The sequence below is a fragment of the Centropristis striata genome, chromosome 13, assembly GCF_030273125.1.
Source record: "Centropristis striata isolate RG_2023a ecotype Rhode Island chromosome 13, C.striata_1.0, whole genome shotgun sequence".
Classification (NCBI taxonomy): domain Eukaryota; kingdom Metazoa; phylum Chordata; class Actinopteri; order Perciformes; family Serranidae; genus Centropristis; species Centropristis striata.
The window spans coordinates 11,534,253-11,546,234 of NC_081529.1; positions in this window are offsets into that span (position 1 = coordinate 11,534,253).

Sequence of the window (11,982 nt, forward strand, 5' to 3'; positions counted from 1 at the left end):
ATAAATAAAGTCTCAGCTTTAAGACAATGTTAACATTAATATGAAATTCAAATGATAAGTATAGTTTTTAGGCTTTTGAACGTAACATTGTCAGAAAGTTTTTTGCGGCACACAGCTGTTTATAGACAGGCTGGATGACATGGTTCAGATAGTGTTGAAGATCGCTGGCTTAAATGGATGGATTAATGTGAGGAGAACATTGCAAAACTTTTCAATTTAATCAGAGACAGAGGTGCTACATGTGATGGTAACTGGACAGAGTTAATTATGGACTATTTCACCGCAGGTGAGTAGGTGAGTAGACGAGTGATAATGATAATGAGGAAAAGCAGTGTTTCATTCACTCAAAAAAGTGTTGTCTCTGAACATAATCCAGGCAGTGATTACCTTATCACCACATAACTGAGGCTAAGTATTAAACACTAATATACAAACATAATTTGTAGGAGACAGGTTTGCTGTGAGACACAAAGGTGAGGAGATCTTTAGGCTATAACAAAATAAACAGCCTAAAGTATGGTTAATGTATAGTAAAAGTATTGTTTAAGAGATCTGATATGGTGATTCATAAACTGTATGGTACATATGTTATGTTTCTGAATATGGGGCTATATTAAATACTGTGCAATCCGTCTATCAGTGAATACACTGATCATCTTGAAGCAATAATATGGAAATGATCAGGCCTCATTCAACAATGATTCGATGTGATTTAGCCAGCCCAAAAGGTTTGTGATGACTGGATTTTTCATTTATGCTATCTTATTTTGTAGATGAAAACATTTGGTCCATCTTGTGAAGCTCTGACTCTGTCAGTGGATGCAGTGTGAGAAGCAGCAACGCCAGAGGACTGCCTGCTTCCTTGATGCATGTGGCAGTTTAATTATGAAATAATAAACAAATATGAAATAATATAAAACATATTCTGTATTATTATATTAAAAGGGCAATTGTCTGGATATATATTTTTAATTGTATGGATATGCACTTGTAAGTAACTGTAAGTACATGTGTGCACGTGGCTCGATATTTAATATTTTATAAATATTCTTTATATTAATATTTTTTAATAATAATTATTATATTTAAATACCCATCATATATTCTGTATTACATCATATGTACAGTATATTTGTTCATATTTTATCATCATTTTATTCCATGTGTTTTGGATACTTATGGGCTGCTAGGCCTGTACTGTGTTGTGTATGTGCTCGTGCACGTGGTCACCTGCATGTGTATGTGTGACAGTATGAGTAGACTACACATACAGATGTGGGGTATCACCTTTGACCCAAAAATATTGTGTTCATTTGGAGTCTAGTCTTAATAAATGTGTTTTAATCCATGTGAAACATGATTAATCTGTATCATTTTCTTTAAAACCCTTTTTCTCAGAACTAACGTTTGATACCAGTCGAACTTTGGATGAGATTATCTCATGGAATATTTGGCGTAGAAACATACTGTTGGTATTGACATGAAGCTAATAGTCTCCTCTTTACATACACATCAAAATCTCAAAATGTGTTTCTGGGTCAATGTGACTCATATTGATGGAACAGGTCACAAATATTAAATGTAAACATCTCAGCTATATTAATGTATTATTTGGCATTTGATGTATCTCTTTATCTCATTGATCTCAACTGTCTGACACTCAAATCCTGCACTGAATTATAATTTTATATCAGAACCTTTGTAAGCTCGCTTCACCAAAACACAAATCAAACATTTTTTTATTTTTTTTCATTAAATCGCATCAATAAATTGAAAACCTAGATTATGGCATCAGAATCAGTTTAAGCTTTTTAACAACAATACAAAACAATATACAACAATATAAAAACAACATACAACAATATAACAATATAAAATGAAATTACATCCCTGCCCAATCTAGTAATTTGAGAAAAAACACTGTTCATATCAAAGGGTAATTTAAATCAAAGGAAATTTAAAAGATTATTGAACAACATGCAAATAAAGTTTACTTCTAAGGAAGTGAAGTGTGTGTGTGTGTCAGTGAGAGGACAGAAGAGCTCACATCAGTTCAGCTTCAACATCAACCATGTTCTCTGTAGCTCTGATACTGCTGCTGGCACTCTAACTGAGTGAAGGAAAGACTTGAAATGCCTCCCTTCTTGCCCACACCCCTCCTGTGGCCAGACAAGACACTGCATGACACTGCTACACACAGGTGTAAGTCATTGCCCCTCTCCCAGACAGCCACGTGCTAGACACAAGTCCAAGTGGCATAAGGACTATGTCACGTCACAGGTTGACCAACAGAAAGCTGAGATGATTGCAATAACCTGATTTTTACAGCTAAGACAGTTTGCAAGGTCCAAAGTATTACTGTTTATGCACAAGATATTAGTGAAGTTAAGGGTAATTCTGTATGAGGGGCACGGGGCAATCGCACCGAGCAATATTGTTATACTGTGTTATAATTTCGTCCCGCTACTAGTCCTACAACTCTTCTTATATATGAAAACGTGGGGTTTGATCGGGATTGGTGTGCTATAACTTTTCTTTGCGGAATACGAATTTTTCGCGATGTAATGGGACGGTCGAAAAAAAATGAGCGAAAAAGAACAATAATTGGAGATTTTCAAACGTCTACTTCTCTGGCATAATTTCACATAGAGACTCCATTTATACGTTAAACAGTAGACACAAGCCTTGTGTATTGGTGTATTAATCCATGTTTCGATAGGTCATATAGTTTTTTATCAATCAATGTTCAATGATCATTTTTGGAGAAATTCTGGGTGTGTACACTGTAAAATGTAATTGTATATCAAAAAGAAAAGTGACCTTAACTCATTCCAGCTTACTCTGTTGAATATCCTCAAATAAACTTAGTAAAGACAACTTTCTACTGAGGCAAGTAATCAAACTCATCAGCTGCAAGTAACCTGTACGTAGAGGTATGAGTGAGCAAGACGCATCTGCATCATTCGGCAGCTCTCGTTTTTTAATTTGATTTGATTTGATAAATCTTTATTGTCCCAGAGGGGCAATTTGTTCTGCATTCAGTAGTAAAAAAATGTCACACAACAAACAAATAATCATAATAAATACAAAACACAGAACATAAAAACATTAAAGGATAAAAGCATATGGGAGACATCATGGAATATATAATTTACATTGCTTAAGAAAGACAAAGCTACTACCCTACACTGAAAAAAGGAGACAAGCTCACTCTTGGATTTATGTAAGCATCTTGTGTGTATTTAACACAACTGCCTCATGTTTCAAAGTTAAACATAACTATATCATGTCGAAACTACATACTACGCAAAGAGGGTGCATGAATGTGTTCAGATCATGTTGAGATAATGTGAGTCAATAAAATTGCTGCGTCGTGATAACTCACGCGATCTCGTCTCACGCGCGTTGCATTGTTGGTAGAAGACGTCAACCGTCACTTTACCTGACTCGACGCGGTACAGTCCGCCTACGCCACGCCATTGTTTTGGTCGGTAAGTCTAGATTTTCTAATTAAATATTGTCGAAATCTCAGCCAACTGTATTTTAATGTCTTGAGAGTCGCCATGTAGGCCTAACGTTAACGTGCCGTGAGCTTATTTGCTCGTTATCACCATGTTTCACTTGATTTTTTTTTTTTTTGAGCGGGTTCCATTAATGTTATATTCAACTTAACTTATCGGCACTCCTTTGGTCTTCTGTTTGCTAAGGTTTGCTAACTGCGAAGCCAGTTTAGTGTGTTAGCGATGTATAGACGGGTTTCTTGTGTACAAACTAGGGCTGGGACTCGATTAAAAAAATGTATCTAATTAATTAGAGGCTTTGTAATTAATTAATCGAAATTAATCAGTGAGAAGTATTTTTTTTCACATGGATTTTAAGTATACCATTGAATAATGACTGAATACATAAGCTTAAGCAACAGAAATATTGTTTATTTTTGTTCAAGTCCAACAGACCTGTGCAATTTTTTGCCATTAAGTGTAGCAATACCATATTTAGAAATATAGTACATTTCAGAAATTCAGGTAGCCTATAGATAGGTAGACCTTCTGTAAACTGTAATACTTTGGTTTTTTTTTTTAGTAAAACACAATACTTTCAAGTACATTCATTTTTACTGAAAAAATGTGTACTAATCATTTTAATTATTTGATATTTTACAATGGTTTAAACAAGTTTATGCAGTGTACCTAAATAAAGCTGCTGGTGAGTGTACATCTAATGTACGTTTATAGAAGAACAGTTTTGTAATGCCTAGATTTTTCTCCCTGTTTTGCTGCAGAGACACAAACTCAAGTTGGCACATCACCTGGAGTCAGCTGGTGGATCGTGGGCTCAAGTTGTTGTGGTGAGACCGGGATGCTGTAATTGCTCTTATAGTTACCGTAATTATAATGCATTATAGTTTTAAATGAATTGCTCAGCACATGCATACATACACACACTGGCCACCTACATCTGTGCAATCTAATACTACAACTTTGGTCATAGGTTCAACATTTACCTGTAAATATTGTCAGACAGGAGATTAATGTAATTAGTTTAGCTGGTGAGGTCTACTTGAGTGGACTATTTTATGTTTCTGAGCATTTCAGATATTTTTTTCATGTATCAGAACAGATGGGGCAAAGTTAGAAAAATGTTCAATACCCCATCACACTAGCACTATTATTGACTATTTTTTAGTATTGTATAAGTATATTTTTTGGGCTTTTCATGCCTTTATTTGATAGGACAGTTAGGAGTGTGAAAGGAAATGGGAGGCAGAGATGGGGGGTAATGCCTTGCAGGATAGGACCGTCCGACGCAGGATTCGAACAGGGGCTGCCTGCAGCGAGGACTATAGCCTCAACACATGGGCGGGTGCTCTACCAACTGAGCTAAACACCGCCCTAGCACTATTATTAATTGTAAGCATATCTATCATTTATCTAACCTTTTGCAATCAGTTGATGAGAAACCCAACGCTGAACAAGCAGTCTCTGTTCCTGCACTCCGGAGGCGTGGCCCCAGAGAGAAGTCTGAGGAAAACGGCTTGGACTTTTGTTTGTGTATTTTAAAATGTGGCCTGCTAGAACCATTTTTCCCAGGATTTTCCAACCCTACCTGTAATCCTTTTTTGTTTCCACTTTCACAGTGAATGGTGATAAAGTGTTCCAGTGACACAGAGTGAATGTGGAAATGCAAGACCTGCCCTTCGGTTTTTCCAAGTAGGTCCCATATTCTGAAACACTATCGAGTCAGACATAGACATTATATTGGGAATAACAATCGTATTCCATGTGTACATGCAAATTGCCCATGCACTTTTAGAACATGGAATGCACTGTTAATTCATTTGAATAGATGTCATGTTATTAAAACTAGTTATCATCAGTCAGAGAAATGTACATTTAGTTGCCATTTGTGTCCTTGTAAGGATCTTGTGTCTGAGAGGGATTACTGGACTCACATTAATGCACATTTGAAGAAAAATGAGGTTGTAACGTGTATGTTCTTGGATTGCACATTTCAAACAAACATCTTAGTATCTTTTAAATCCCACAAGAGCAGAAGACACAGGTCTTTTTCACCAAAAGAATTTAAACCAGAAATTGTAGTATCAGCCACCCCTGCTTCCCCAGAATCTGCTTCAGATACGCCTGATGATGACATTAGTGAGGATGCTCAACCTGATAGTAGTACTGGTGCTCTAAATGACCTCCCAGATGTAATTGAGCACTTTGTTAAAATTAGAGCATTTTTCCCATGTACCAAGCAGAGCAATCAATGACTTTTTGGTAGAACTTCACCATTTAACTGGCTGTCTCTCAAAATCTCATGCTGAAGGTGTTATAGTGGACATTTTTCAGAAGCACAAGCTTCAAGTTGACAGAGCTGTCATCGATGAAATAATTTCCTCTCTGTGCTCAGCAAATCCTCTAAATAAGGCCATAAAGAAGGATGGACCTTTGAGTTCCTCATATCAACGTAAGCAATATTATAAGTCAAAATTTAATGTTGTTGAGCCGGTAGAATATATTTTGGATGCAAAAGAGAAAAAAACATTCCAGTATGTCCCCATCCTAGAATCCCTGCAAGTGCTGCTGAATAGGAAGGATGTTGTGGACAAGATAGTTAGCAATCACAAAACACAAAGGGAGACAGAGATTGGGGGGAAAAAAGTGTACAGGTCTTATAAGGATGGTCTGCATTTTAATGAAAATAGTTTGTTGTCAGGGGAAGATCTAAGTTTATCCATAACTTTGTATGCCGATGACTTTGAGGTCTGTAACCCTTTGGGCACCTCCCGCAAAACCCATAAACTTTGTGCTGTGTATTGGGTGCTGAGTAACCTTCCCCCAGGGTCTCATTCTAGTTTGTCCTCAATTTTCCTCGCCATTTTGTGTAAAACAGACAATGTAAAGTCATTTGGTTATGACAAGGTTTTAGAGCCCCTCATACGTGACCTGAGATCTTTGGAAGTTGATGGTATTTTTGTCCCACAACTGAACAAATCACTGAGGGGTACAGTGCAGACTGTTGCTGCTGACAATTTAGGAGCACATGGAATAGCAGGTTTTGTGGAGAGCTTTACAGGCCCCTATTTTTGTTGTTTTTGTACAGCATCAGCTTCAGATGTTCAGTCGCATGAGGTAAGGTCAGGAACTTTCAGCCTCAGAACAAAGGAAACACATGAAACCCATGTCAGAGCAGCGCTAGATAGTGGCAGTAGCTTTTTTGGAGTTAAAAGAGCCTGTCCTTTTACTGGAGCACTGTCTCATTTTCATGTTGTCAGTGGCTACCCCCCAGACGTGGCTCATGATCTTCTTGAAGGCATTGTGCCTGTTGAAATAGCACATTGCCTCACATTACTGATATCAAAGAAGTATATCACCTTGGATGATATAAACAATTCCATTCAGCATTTCCCATACCAGTGGACAGACAAAACCAACAAGCCTCATACTTTGCCACAAAATCTTTCAAGCAGGAAAACCATCGGGGGCAATGCCCATGAGAACTGGAGCTTGTTAAGATTGCTCCCATTTCTCATTGGCCCAAAGATTCCTGAGCATGAGCCGGTATGGCAGGTCTAGTTGGATCTAAAACAGATTGTTGAGCTTGTGGTCGCCCCAGTTCACAGTGACGAGTCTATCGCTTACCTTGAGAGCAAAATCTCAGATCATCGACAAAGGTATCAAGAGTGGTTTCCTAACAAAAAATTGCTGCCAAAACACCACTATTTAGAACATTACCCCCAACTGATTCAGTTTTTGGGGCCTCTCGTGGGACTTTGGACCCTCAGGTTTGAAGCAAAGCATAGCTTCTTCAAAAAAGTTATCAAACACACCAGTTGCTTTAAAAATGTGCCTCTGTCTCTGGCTTTGAAACATCAGATTATGATTGGTTATCACTTGTCATCTCCAAATATTGATAAACCAGTGCTAGATGTATCAGATGTATCCACTGTCCCATTAGATGTTTTGAAGGAAGAGCTAGCCCACGCTTTTAAACAGAGAGATCCTGATGTATCTGAAATAAACCTGGCAAAAAACGTTTGGAGCAAGGGAATTAACTACAGACCAGGTATGATAGTGGCATATGGTTCTGAGGGTGGCTTGCCTGAATTTGGGGAAATTCATCAAGTATGCATTTTGCAGCAGAGGCTATTTTTTGTGTTGAAACTGTTGTGTGGCTGGTATTGTGAGCATTATGGAGCCTTCCAGCTGACTCCATCTCCAGCACGAGAACTTGCTCTTGTGGAAATATCTGTACTGGTTGATGAGTATCCTCTGGCTGCCTATGTTGTTGGGGGTGTGCGGATGGTGACCTTGAAGAGATCAATCTGTGTGTTCTGGTAAGATAATGTAAAAATCATTGTGCCTACAGTTACAGTCTTTAAAAGGAGGCCCAGGGTTCTCATGGACACACAATTCCAGCAAAAGCTAGTAACTTATATATATTAACACTTATATATAATATTATAAATAAATAAATACACACATAAAGATTTCTAGATTTTGATATGGTTTGGAATTATTATTTTATATTTTAATATGCATGGCTGTGGGCTCTTTGTCCCCTCCTTTTGACACCTCTCTTTCAAAATCAATAAATATTTCTTGAACTTGAAATCTTTCTCTCCTCCTGTTCTGCTCCTTCCTTCTCATCTTTTTCCTTGTTATCTTCCCCCTTTCTTTCTGCTCATCCTATTTCTCCTTCCTCCATCTCTCTCCTCCTCAGCTTCCTATTGTCTTATCTGTCTGAATTCCTTCAGCGCTTCTTTTTCCCTCTTCATTTCTTAAATCCTCATCCTTCTTTTATCTTCTCTCTTCTCTTCTCTTTCCTCCTCTTCTCCTACCACTAAGAACCTCAGCTTTGTTCCCTATGATCACTAAAAATATCTCACTTTTTTGTTTGATTTGTTTCATTTTATTTGATGTTGTTTTTTTCCAATCAAAGTAAATCAAGGAAATTGAATTAATATTATAGGAATGTTGTGGAGATTTTTAAAAAATTAATGTATGGAAACCCTGGAGAGTACTCTTTTTCAATTCTGTTTTGAGCATGTAGCACACGTCATCACTCCTCTGCTATTGTCCTGTGCTTTCCTCAGCTTCTCAATGTTATGTATCACAGTGGTATGTTTGTTGTACTCTGTGTTTTACTTTTGGTGGTGGTGGGATTGGCAACATCATGCACTCATGGCTGTGATGAAAGGAATGGTAGGACTGTGTTGGGTAACACTAGAAGACAGTCTAACAAAAAAAATACTTCTGTTGTCATGTACTAATATGTATGGGGAATCTTGGACACACTAACTGGTGTTTTTTGTTGTTATTAACTCTTTTTCTTGTTTACTTTTGACAAGTTGATTAGTGTTTTAAGAGTAAAATATGAGATTTGGTGTTTAACAATGCCTCTTGTTATAAAACAGATTCTAATTACATTTTCTTATTCTTTCCTAACAGAAAGTGATGTGAGACGATGACAACTCAAGCTATTCTCAGAGTTATCCTTGGACCCGACAGCAGTCAGAGAGTCATTTTTTCTGCTGGTCTGCCTTCAACTGTGGCTGAACTAGAGAATAACATAAAGACTCAGTGTAATATAATAGAACCCTTCCGACTGCAGTTCATGGACACGCTTTTTGGCAACGAGTTTATGAACTTAACTTCAATGGAAGAAATACAAGACAAAGCGACACTCAAAGTCATATACACATCCTGCCAACCTCAAGACTAAGGTGAAATCAGTTTCTCATTTTCATCAACCAGTGCTGCTGGTGACACCTCATCCTGTTCTGGCGACAGCACTGTGATTCTTTCATCTCCAGAATCGACGTCATCACGGGTTTCATGGCCATATTTGTTCCTTGTTCCCCGTTTCACATACGATGCAGAAATTAAGCTTGAGAAGGCCCACGTAGCTTTCAAGGAAAATGGGGTGCTGCTGATCCCTGATCCAAAGCTAAAGTCCGACATATTAGAGGGGTTGATCCAGGAGGTAGTCAAGCACACAGTCTATCTCACAGACAGTAAGTTTGATGAAGTTGCAGAGGCACTTATCCTGAAGCATCCATGTTTAAAAGAAAAAGGCTCACCTAGTGGCTACGACGGATGGAAGATGAGCCTCAAATACAAGTTGTCAAACTACCGCACACATCTCCGGAAAGTAGGATGTCCTGAAGTATGTGTGAATTCTTTGAAATATAAACCAGCTGAAAAACGTTCCCCTGCTTATGACGTAAAGAAACCAAAGAGGGGTGAAGTGGAATACTGCCCCTCTTTTCCACTTGGAGAATGTGCCCAGTCCCTGGAGAAGATGAGGGTCGAACTCCTTTCAGATGTCAAGAAGCGCAACAACAGAGAGACAATTAGGGCTAAAATGGACATGACATTTGCATTAAGAAGACAAGAAGTGATCTGTGAAGCTCCAATGATCAGCAATGTACAAGAGAGATGGCCAGCTCTTTTTGATGCACTGGAGGTTATATAAAAATGATGCCCTGACTAGTTTTGTCATGGATAATGTGTTCATGTGTAAAAGTAATGCTCAACTTCATTAGCATGTGTTTCCAGGTATTCCTTAGCAGAGCCCAGACGATTAACCATGCACAGTGCACACCATGATATGGCGGGCAGGTGTAGTTTTGATGTTAGAAATGTATTTTAAAATCTGTCTGTGCCGTTGTTTAAAAATTATTTAATGTTGTTTCAGATAAACACGGAGTTCAAGAGGATCACAACGATGCCTCTACAATCCAGGTTTCTGTCACAGCTTGACCTTCTCTCTGAAAGTCTGCTGAGAGTGTTTGCAAAGCGATCAGGGGAGCAGGGCAAAAAGCTGAAAGACATGGCTGCCATGATGCCTGTAAGAACTTTTAACTCTAAACTGTTTAACTATAAAGTGGATATGCATTGCATTAGGTCAGTAAAGGATTTATATGCATTCATTGCAAAACTCAACTCCCTTTACCTGTGAGAACTGATTCTACTGAAAGAACCCAGTCATGTTTATCATGCATTCACTGTCCCACTGTGAGAAATGTTTCTTTTTTATATATAATCTCTGGAGATGATATATCCATAAAGGTCAGGTACAAACGGTAGTTTTAGTGTTGTTTTGTAGATACTTTCTTTGATCACTTTCTTCTGTGCTATTGAAAAATTGAGTTCAAATATCTCTATTTCCTTTGTTATAATTCTAAAGGAAGACATTGATGCCCGAAGGGAGTCCCTCATTAAAGGACTCTGCATCTACCTAAATGAGAATCCTGACGTCTTGGTGCAGGAGTATATGGTGAGTGTTTTGTGAGTAGATTGTTGGCTTTGCTACATTTCAAACCGTATTCAGTTAACCCAGTGATTCTACTTGGACTGTTATGGTCCATTTACCCTCTTTATCACCTTGGCAAAGTGATTCCAGTGCTGAGATTAAAACAAATTGTCTAAATAGTCCACTTATTTTCCATAGCCCCCCATTATGAATGTGAAAAACCACCTACTTTGACCCCTCTGCCACAGAGCGAAAAAAATATAGTATCTCTTGCATTAGGGATTACACCAGTGTGAAAACACTTCACATTTGTGAATTTAGTCTAAGAAGGAAAATTCCACCATCCTACACTGCACTGACCCTCATCTGACAAGGGTGAAAATTGGGACTGGGATAGAGCCCTGGAGGAAGTCCAGGTTAATGATAAAATTCATCCAGGTACATGAAAATAACTTCCAGAAAACATGAGGTTGAGAATTCAATCTTTACATTAGTTTGTAAAGCTTGAAGCCTCCTCTTCATTTGATTTAGAAGTTTTCAAGTCTGTTTATTTGTTTGTTTGTTTCTCCCAGAAATTGACCATCAGTGGCAGCTTGGCAGGGCATTCTTTGGCTGTAGTAATCTGCTATGCTGCTTACATGAGTTTAAATAAACTATAACATTAGAATTGCTAAATCTGATCGTTTGTTTTTTTGTTTATTTTCAGGACATGACTGAAGCCACTGCGTTGAGTGCCATCGAGCAAACGACAGTGGGAATCTACATCACCAGAGAGACGCCAGGCAATGATTTTCCCGATGTTGGCATCATCATCGAGGGTGTGGTGGTTCTGAAAGATCTGGAGAATGTGGCCCTTGCCACGGCCTTGCTGTTTGGACTTTTTTACTCTTTGAATATGAGGTATCCGCCACAGCTCCGATTCACTTTCGAAGTGATTCAAAAGGTGATAATGGAGTTGGATGCGACTCAGCTTTCGAGGAAAGCCCAAAGCTTAAAGACAAAACTGCTCCAGTAAGGAGAGCCCACTGTTGTTGTGCACGTGAGGCGGTTAGCTCCAGGTAGGAGGACATCGAAAGCTCACACTTGCTCTCCTACATTTTGGAGGTTTTCAAGTGCAGGCTGAATTCATGGCCTGACTGAAGGCAGTATAACAGTTTTGAAATATTTACATTTTGCTTGCATAAGTGACAGTTAAACTTAAATCTTGAATCTTATTTGATG